The sequence below is a fragment of the Nycticebus coucang genome, chromosome 5, assembly GCF_027406575.1.
Source record: "Nycticebus coucang isolate mNycCou1 chromosome 5, mNycCou1.pri, whole genome shotgun sequence".
NCBI classification, from domain to species: domain Eukaryota; kingdom Metazoa; phylum Chordata; class Mammalia; order Primates; family Lorisidae; genus Nycticebus; species Nycticebus coucang.
The window spans coordinates 74,559,959-74,571,124 of NC_069784.1; positions in this window are offsets into that span (position 1 = coordinate 74,559,959).

The window sequence follows — 11,166 nt, forward strand, 5'->3', positions numbered from 1 at the left end:
TTCATATTTGTAATCATTTTGCATTTCAGCAGCTCTGCTCCTTATGTGAACGTGGACTCTACTCTGAGGCTATTATGCTGGACTTTAAAGCCAATGCGGGAAGATTAATTATACATAGATCGATAAAGGTTTCTAATTTTCCCAGTCTCCTCCCCTACACATATACTCCTTGTATACCTGAGTTAAATTGGAGAAATGCTCAGCATCTTGTTGAAAGAATAGGATACATCACAATCTGAATGTTCAGGCAGGAAGATAAATGAAGGATAATAATATCTGCACAACAGGTAATGTTGAAGGTCTCTGTCCCTGTGACAAATCACATCCTCCTGTCTGCCTCCACCAACTCACTGTGGTCTTTCCTTGACTTGCCAATACAGCTATGCTGCCAGATACATTTGATCAAATTCATCAAAATTAGAAGGTGCATGAGATGGGACAGGAAACCAGTATATGATAGATGATAATGTAGTTATTGGCTAGGTGAATTTATTCACATAAAATGGAATTATTTGTCAATTAAAATTGTATAATGACTGCATCTTCCATCGTGCCAGCACTGTTTTCACTGTGTTTTTGTTTTGAAAACAGTTCTAGTACTGCAAATAGACAGACACATCTCCAAACCCTTCAATTTGTCATTAGACATTTGGCGGCATGCCTACTTTGCTATTAATTTTCCAAAACTACATTAATTTGCTGAACGACTTTTGTGAATCAGTTCACATAAAATTCAAGATGATACTTGTCACGTATTAAAGAGTGACTATTAAAAGCACAGGTTACTTGTAAAAACACATTGTGCAAATCAGTTTAAATTTTGTGTTTTAAGTTCAAACCTAGGTTAGCATTAATGATCTTTTTTTTTTTCCTAATAGAAATTGCTTAATGAAACATTACAAGGATAATCTTCCTATTGTTTTTTGTTGTTGTCGTTTCTGCTTATCTGTTTCTTTAATTTACTAGTGTATACAGTCTTAATTTGACTTGATTTGGAACACAAGAGACACCTCAGGCAGTTGAAATCCAACGATGCAGCCAAAAATAATGGTTTAATATTGTGACATAAGGGATCTGCTCCTCAAGGTAGACTGTGTCTGCTGGTTGTGCCATTTAAACATGGGAGAAACCACCCTGAGCACAGAAGCCAACAGCAAGATCGCCCAACATTCTTAGAGAGATTTATTCACTAAAAAAAAAAAAGGGAACTTGGTTGAGGGATGCTGAAGTAATTATTGGCCTCTTTTAGCATAAAATCATGAAATAGTATAGTCAACAGAAATGCAATTTTATTTATATTAATACTTTTTGTTTTAGAACATTTTTTTTAATGCTATCTTATTCCTGACATAAACGTCATCCAACGAGCTCTGATCAGATATTCCAGGTCAAAGCACATTTTTTTGTTTAAAAATATATATACAGTCAGCTCTTATATAACATGGGTTTGAAGCACACGGGTCCACTCAAATGTGGTTTTGCCTGTTCCTCCTCCTCCCCCTCCTTAGCTTACTCAATGTGAATAAGATGAGAGTGAGGATAGACCTTTATGATGACCTATTTCCACTTAATGAATAATAAATATATTTTCTCTCCTTTATGATTTCCTTAATAACATTTCCTTTTCTCAAGTTTACTTTATTGTAAGAATACAGTATAAAATACATATAATATAAAATATATCTGAGTTGACTATTTTATTAGTAAGTCTCCCAGTAAATAGTAGGCTATTAGTAATTAAGTTTGGGGGTATCAGAGATTATGAGTGGAATTTCAGCTGTGCAGAGGGTCAGTGCTCTTAACCTCCACATTGTTCAAGGGCCAGTTAAGTATGTACATATAAAAGGGTGCCAATAAAATGTATATACACTGTAAAAAAGGAAAAAAACTGTGTTAAAATTGTAATACTAAAGTCACATTTGATTTCTGCAATTATAAGAGATACAATATACAAGATAACAAACATTACTGGAATATATTATTACAATTTTAGTACAATTTTTTTTCTTTCTTAAAATGTGTACACATTATTTTGGTACTGTCTATATGTATAACTTAAGTGTGCATTGTATAATATACTATACTATGTGTGTATATGTGTGTATATACACACATAGAGATATATGTCTGATATATTATATATATATATATGTATACGTCACTATGAAAGTTTTGAGATAGACTGTGTTATGCTCCATTATTTCTATCACAAGAAACACGGTCAGCATTGTCCTTTCTGATTCACCCATGAAAATTTCAACTCTCTCAGCTTATCAGTGGTTCTGGGAGGGCTTCTTTTGTTTCCATTTTTATGGATTTTATGTTTCTCTATTTTTGTGTATCTCAAAACTTGGTAGTGATCCACATATACACACAAATGTATATGTATTATGTTGTACTCTGTGTGTATAACCTTGGATATCTTAAGACTATTTTACTACCATTACTTAAATAAATTATAAATTATTATAATTCAACTGTCTTTAATCAAGAATAGGCCCTGAATTGGGGGAATGGGTAATAATTATGTAAACTTCTAGTGAGTTCCAATGATAAGAAATAACGTCACTTTCAGCTTTAAGCCTAGAAAGGCAGCTGTGGCAGCCCCAGTATAGCTTGGGACCTCATCACTATGAACTCCAACTGTAGTTTCCAACCTTGCTAGCTTTTTCCTGGTCTCCCTCCTCTGTGTGATGAGAGCAGATGCTTGAGCAGGATGAGGAGAGTGGGGAACATGGTGGCAAAGTTCCTCCAGTTATGCTTCATTGATGTTCTGTAAGGTGGTCTTCATGCTATTTGCATATGATGTAAAATATTAAAAAAGAGCAAGTTTACTCCATTTTACTGTTCACTCCCTTTCTGTCACATTCCATCACCTCTAAAAACTAGTTCCTCTTGTTTTCCCTCCCAGTGTAACTGTAAATACCTTTAGCTAAAACTGTTAGTAATATAAGTTTCTGACCATGTAGCCCTTATGATTATAGTTTTTTATGATCATGTTGTTTATGACCCTCACCTACAAGTCCCCTGCCCTATCTGATTGTACCTGTTTTGCAAAGGAAAATTATTAATTGCTCTCGTGATTTCCCCTAATGGCTGTTTTTCACTTCTATGACTATGTTTATCTGCCCCCTGGAAATATTTTGCCTTATAAAAGTCAGAGCCTTGGACAACTCGGGGCTGCTCTCAGAAACCCCATGTTGTGACACTGAGGCAGTTGCCGGCTCTTCAATAAAAGGACTCCTCTTTAATTTGACTTGTTTGGTGGTGTGGTCTTTGGAGGGACTCTTGGGCATAACAGTTCCATTAATGCTAACTTATGCCACAATTCAGGCTAATTTATACCATACTTAGTAAAACTGAAAAATATCATGGCAGTGAGAATAAATATAAATGTTCCCTAATAAAGCAATTCATCCTAATGATAAATATCTTCTGGAGGTCAAAAAAAAAAATTGGAGATGTCAGATAGGAGGCATTTACTTTAATTCCTGAGTTTGTCCTTATGGAAGAGAGCACAACATACAAACTCTGGCCTAGTCCTGCACAGATACTTCTTAACCTTGAGATACTGAACACTGTCAAATTCCCATTCAGTTAAATAGACTAAGATTGCATGGGAAGTTATGTCTGCTCTCAAAGAGCTTCTACCCAGGAATATGCTAATAAATGTTTAACAATCAGTTCTGTTTGTGTGTATGGGGGAAAACAATAACTCTGGTTAAGTGGTCAATTCTAAGGTACTAGTATAATACCACTGAATGGGAATTGGGGAAGAAACACAAAAGCATCCCACCATTCCATATTACATCCACCAGATAGACACAAGCAATGTAAATGACCTCAAGAGTACAGATGATAGTAAAAAATAAGAAGCAATACATTTGGAGCTTTAGCTTTATTTTGGTGTAACTTATTGAACTTTAAGTTTGTGCATTTTTAAAAATTAATTTTTAATGATGGTTGTATATAACAAAAGGATTGCAAAATCCTGAAAATTTAATAGTCGGCTCTTCCTTTTTAGTGCAAAGCAGCCCCAGCACACCACTGCCCCTATCCCATCTCACAACAATAGCACACAATTAGCTTCCTGGTTCATTAAGATTGATCCAGAGTTATGCCTCATCAAATGTGAAAATATTTGTGCTGGCAATAAGCAAAATAGCTTCTTGCTGATCAGTTCCTAATCTGGTTGTGAGATGTAATCTCCACCTGTATTTTCAAAGGTGCATTGTTTTTTCTTGCCATCAAAGTCCCTTGTTGGACCTTTATTTTATTCAACTGTGTGGTGGGGGCACAGCCTCTGTCTGCATTCCTTTGTCTAGGAATAGTGATTCTGCACTCACACATAAAGGAGAGAAGAAAGGGAGCTGCTGTACAATGGTATGGAGTGCTATGAAATTTTACTGACATGAGTCTGGGAAGACTGCCTGGTCTGTATTTAGAACAATGCTATTTTGTTTAATTTGATATATGTGTGGGTTTTTTATTCAAATAGAGTTGAACAGTTTGTTCCAGTGGTGGTGGGGGGCACTGCTTGTTACAGAGAGGTTATTTATCGTTCACTGTAACTCTTGGCATTCTGAAGAAAATTGTGAGGATTCTCCTTTGGGAAGTGTATGCTGCCATCCTAGCTTTTGTACAAAGAGATAAAACAAAAGTTGAAGGAAAGATCCTTTGAGGCTGATTCAGGGCATTGTTGTACATGCCCTAAACTGAAGGTACTTCTTGGCCTTTAAAAATATTCAGCTACCCATGCCATCACTCATTTTTGCAGCTAATTGGATGTTTTAAAATATAAAATCCCACCACTTCAGAAGATTCAATGCCAACATCAATTAACACCTTCTGGGGGAAGAGTGTATGGAAGGAGAGCTAAAGAAATCTTAGCAGTGTAAGCACAACTGAACTTTACTATACCAGGCAATATTTTTATTCAATGTTTTTCTAAAATGCTTATTTTTGCCTGTAATTACAACTCTTTCTCTTGTTTAATTTCCTTGGTCTCAATTCAACCACTGTCCTCTCAAATTCATGTCAGCTTTCGCACCTTTATAATCAATTTTGACCCTCACTGTTGGAGACAAACATTATCTTATGGAACTCAGATGCTGCAGACACTTCTAAAGATCACTAGAAGTAAGGGGAAAACCCAATTATATGAAAAGAATGTAACCACTATATCCCTTACTTCTCCATTCGATAGTAATCACTAACTATATGCTATTAGGGGACACTAGGATACATGACTGAATATTTTTTTTTAAATCTTGCCTATTCAAAAACTTTAAGTGGATCCCAGTACATGTAGCATCAAGTCCAACTTCTTCTTTAACTTTCCCTTGGGGGTCTGCTAAGACTGGACTGCCGACCATCGCTCATGGAATACCTTGTTCCTGATCATCTTGCTCTGGTGTCCTTCTCACAGCTGTCACAGTCCTTACTGACATGTAAGTGCTTGTCAGCCTGAGGCTGCCCACACATCTGTGTCTCACCACAGACTCGTTGGCCTTCTAGATCTTCAGTAAACATTTGCCAGGTTGAATTCCACTCTGCCTTTTCCACCTCCATTAAGGCAGATATAACCCAGCAAGTTGAACAAGATCTGATACGATGTGATTCATGCTAAACTTGGCAAACAGCTAATTCAGCCTAACAAATAGAGAATCACTATCTTTAAAACCAAAGATCACCAGAGTGACTCACTTTGTGGATGGGGGCGGGGGTAGCATGGGATGGTGGAGGCAGACATTTAATTGTACCTTTACGCATGGCTAGAACTTAAACGTAAAAACATGCATGGAAAATTTAACACGATTTAGCACAAGTTATTATTCAACAGATCCAGGTATTCTCTCAAAATATAATCTTCAATTATATGAACTGTATGAAATAACTAAACCTAACCCACAAAGTTGCACTGATATCCATTCATTCTCTATTCCTGGGATGCAGACAGACAGATTTCTGGCAGGAGGGGACCTTGAGCTAGGTGTTATGAATGGAGATGAACAGGAGAAAAAAAATCATGAGCAAAGTTGGATGGAGATTGATGTGATGTCATCTTCTAAAAATAAGGAGAAGGTTAGCCGGGCAAAAACAGGAGGACCACGTGTCATAGTGAATGATGAGGTTCCATTTATTTAGCAACTATTGTGTGCTAGGCACACTGGTAATTGCTAAACATGCTCTATCTCTAGTTTCAAAAAAATACTCTGGCAACACAGCTGTTTAGAAGGAAACTGGGCCTCCAAATGAGTGCCTACTTTCAAGTTAGTGGGTTTGAAAGGGTCAGAGAACAGAGTTTAAAATACATTACAAGTAGCTTAAATTTAATTTTATAGAGGAGACAAAAAGAAAGCAGTTTCAAGAAGCAATGACACAGAGAGAAAGGTTTCAGTGCCCTTAGTAGGAATTAGCTGAGGTCACCTGGGTTAAGGTGAAAAATGCCTAATGCCGATGTTGGCTATGGACTTGGAAAGGAAGTATGAATCTAAGAGGAACTTGGGAGATGGTATGAAAATTTGAGGGCCTGATTTCAAGATGAATAAAAGGCAAAAACAGTATAACAACAGAATAAAAGGTGGTTCATCATGCATTCGTAATGTGAAATCTGTTTATTCAAACTATAAAATGTGTGGAAGTCTCACACATTAGTAATTATAATGAATCTGATCATTTTTGAGTCCAGTATCATTCCTCTTCTGACATCACTTAATGTTTTCCGTTGTCTCAAATATACCAATCCTCCTATCCCATTACTTGATCCTTATATCCTTATAATGAATTTTAAGTAAGACCAATAATTATGACCTGCTAAAAGGGAAGCAAACTGAATAGATTAGTTTGGCAGTGTTTCGTGCTATGTGACTTTGAAAGCCTGTAACGTCTTCTGGGGCTCTTTGGCCAAGAAGAAGGGTATGTGCCAAGCACATGGGACTCCATGCCAAACACAGGAGGACTGAAATGAGCAGATAGGACAGCCTGGAAAGGAAAATGGAGGAAACAGCAGGGAGCAGAGAGAAACAGGAGGTCAGGACGTATAGAAGCTGGGGGAGGAAGAGAAGCAGTTTGGTAGATAAACGAGAGACTTGTGGAATGCTTGGTGCAGCATACAGGACATGGGCTTACACATGCTTCAATTCTACGCTGCATGGACCATTGCAGAAAAAGGAAAGACTGACCAGTAATTTCCAGTGGTCGGAAAACAATGCTGGACCACGGTGTTAGCAACAGCAACTGGTGTCTATAACATCCACAGCTAAGTCCCTTTGATTTAGGGGGGAAAGTGCCCTTTATACAGCAACTTTCATCTAAAGGTCTTACCAAAAAAGTGAACACATTCTGACCAACACACACCCTCACAGCATCCACAGGGGTGGGGACAGAGACAGATCACTTTTTCGGCAGGTGTTATTCATGTGGCAGGTGTTCTTGTATCTACTTCTTCATGGCTGCTCTTTCCTTAGACTAGAAATGTTTCCTTTTTCTTTTTTTCTTTACTTTTATTTTCTTTTTGGTTTTTGAGATGAAAAGTAAAGTCATATGTAGATCACAGCATAAATTCCTCCACACATTTGCAGTAAGGGTATAAGGCCTATTTCATAGGGAAATACAGGAGTAGTTCAGGTTTCCTTTGCTTTCTGTCCAGCGTTCCATTCACCAAATGTGAGGTGTCTCTTACAGAAAACAAGTAAGACCTTTAAGGTTCAAAAGATCCATGAGGTGGTGCTAATAACATTATTTGGGTTCCTAGACCCCCATGTGGGCATGAGAGTACCTGCTCTCTACAGCTTCTGTGATAACAAGTCAAAGATGTACAATCAAGAAAAGATGTACAAAATCAGGTGAGAGAGAGAGAGAGAGACTCAGAAATTACAAAGTCCAGAAATTTTACATCTTCATGAGGCTGAACTATGAAAAACATTCTTAAAATACTTTTATGTGAAATTAAATATGTGGTAGATTTCACTGCCTGCCCTGCAGGGCAGGGTCAGCAAAAGGAACTGATTAAAATGTGAACCCTTCTAATTGATTCAAGAGCTGATGACACTCTGTCTCCACACATGAGTTTGAAAGCATTTGACTAGCTCAATTCATGTATTGGATAATAGAATCTGTTTGTAAGTGCAGAGAAAACTGATTGGCCGTCATTTTCCATGAATTACCAATGTCATTATAGGAATTATCACATTAAATTCTTCTTTGTGGACACTTTCCTAAGGCCAGAAATGTTTCCTTTTTCTTATTTCCTTTCCTTTCCTTTCCTTTTTTTTTTTTGTTTGTTTTCTTTGGGATGAAAAGTAAAGTTATATGTAGATTACAACATGACTGCCTCCTCATGGTTGCAGTTAGGGCATAGTAATGCCTTTCATAGGATAAAAAAAATAAAACAGGATTCGCCTCTTTCAATGTGCTTACTCCTTGCAGTCACCAAGACCAGGCCACACAGTGCCACAGAGGGCCAAAGGAACTCTGATGTAATTGCCAGTCAGCTCCCCCGTAAATAAGTCTTCCCAAACAATGAGTCGTGCATGTAAATATTGCCCTTGCTGAGCATATTTATTGCGTGTTGATGTTGATTGTTTAAAAAGAGGTTATGGTTCAATAAATTGAACACCTGAGCTGAGCGCTTGTAGGGTGAAATTGAGAGACGGGAGGATCAATTTAGACTCACTTCTACTTTTCGATCTGTTTAATAGATTTTTAAAACGACACTTAGAGCCCCACAGAGGCTGCGACACTTCCCATCCTCCCTCAGACACGCCTGGCCCTGGTCCTGCGTTCCCAGGCCCGCTGCGCAGAGGAGCATCCTGAGAGCAGAAATTCACAGAGTGTGCTCTGGGGCCCCAGCTCTCAGCCGAACCCTGCTCATTTATTCAGCTGGTATTGCGAGTTTGGGGGCACGACAGTACATCTGACCCCTTTGGGGTAAAATTTGATCTGGCATTTCATTTCAAGTGCTCAGCCGCCGGTCTGTCAAACCTTCATTGTGTGGTGCCCACTAGAACTGCTGACGCTCGCCTCCAACTCCCTTGGCTTTCATCTTTCACTGGCAATAAACATGTCACCCTGCTGAGGTGAAACACAATCTGGAATTAAATTTACTGCATATAAAATATAGTGCCCTCTTTATTGGTTCAAATACTTGTCACTCATAATTTATGTGCCCGTGTACGGCCTTCATGCGGGGAGAAGAGAGCCGCAAACGGAGAGCGGGGGCTTTGGTGTTATTGTTCCTGGGATCGTTGTCACTTTTCATTCTTTCCCCATCCTTGGTCCTAAAATCCCACTTACCCACTTGGGCTAATCTGTTTTCCATGAAGCATCTCAAATAAAACCGGAGCCCTTTGCCAAAGTGTGGCGAGTGCGCCGCTGAGAACGTTGGCGGGGCTTCTTGGCTAAGCTGCCTGGTGTTTGCTAGGAGGTGGCGGGAGCGTGGCACCTGGTAATGCCCTCCAGTGAGCAAACCCCCAAAACAAAAGGGGGGCAGCCGAAGGGGGGCACTTAGTCCTCGTCAGTCACAATCTCCGACTTGCCGTGCCTTCCCTCCTGGCACTCGACTTCTTCATGATTTATTCCAAACACTGTTGATCAGCTTTAACTAATACAGTTCTCGTATGAAGCCCCTCTCTAATCTCTTCAAACACAGATGTGGAAGCACAGCTTAGACCATGAAGGCCAACGAAACCCTCCGCCTGTACCAGTGATTAGCTTTGATTGACACAGAACCCTTCTGCTCTCCTAGGCATCAACTCACACCCAGAAATGATTGTTTCAGAATGAGACGCTCAGGGTACCGTGGGCACCAGCTTCAGTAAATTTCCTGTGCAACCACATTAGCAGGTAACTCAGAAACCACACACTGGATAACTGGTGGTGCCCCTCCCCCGACCACCACTGTCACCGTGTCTTTTCATCTCTTTGAGTTCTGCCTCTCTATAGAAAGAGTTTTCAAAAACATTAATTTCTCAGAGTAGTTCAAACATACAAAAAAAAAAATACATTTTAGCTTAACCTCTCTTTTCAACATCATATGGTCCCAGATATAAAAATGTGTAACAACAGAATGGTGGGGCTTCTACTTGTTTTTAACTTGCTCTTAAATATGAGGTCACAATTTGAATTTAACCCTCAAATAGCATTAAGGTTCACCAGAAACAAGTAGCTGTCAGGGAAAGAAATTCAGATTGCCACAGAATATGCAAATCACTTAAAAATGTATTGATTTCAGCGTTAAATCTCCAGAGATTTCCCAGATTATCTCAGGTCTAAACTCCTAGTGGTAAAGTTTGTTATGTTTTGAGAATGTCATTTCTATCTTGCCACCCCCAGAAAACAGTCAGTTTCTGACTAGCCCTGGGTACATATGTCTGTCCCTCCCTGCCTTTTCCAAGCAGCAGTGCAAGTGAAGAAAAGGACTTAGAATAGAAATTCTTGCTCCAACCAGCTATGAAATTCTTAATTTTATTTACATCTGTACACATATGTAGTTAGATGTTTTATTCATTACTTACACACTTAACTTCCAAAAGAAACTTATGAAAAGCAAAAGAAAAAGCATATTATGTTTTAGTTTTTATTTTAAGATTTCAAAATAACCTGTTAAGTTAAACATTGACTTTCCAAGTGTTTTTCAAAACATTTTTAAAATGAATTATATATTTAGAAGCAGAATAAATAAAAGAAAAATGTTAAAGTTCTTGAAAGAATCTTGCTTCCTAATCAGTTTTAGGATTATAGAAATAAAGTAGAAAAATAAGTCATCTCATCTACACTTCTCATTTTAAGTTTGAAGAAACTGAGACTTAGGAAGTTTAAGTGATGGGTCCAAGATTATTTGGTCAGTGAAGGAAAGAGCGAATAATAAAACCCAGTTTTTTCCAACATTATCCTCAGTACATACTGGGGTAACTGGTGTATGTCACTTTTCATTCTTTCCCCACCCTTGCTCCTATAATCCCACTTACCCACATGGGCTAATCTGTTTTCCATGAAGCGAATCTTAGTAAATATCTGCTGAATGGAGGAATGAATGCATACCAAGGTTCCAGACCTTAGAAATTAAGAGTTACCACAGATCTACCTCGTCTGGGGGAGTGTGCTAACGTCTACTGGCACACAGTTAGCCAGAGCTGATTGTACAAGACCCAGGGGAAAGGTAAG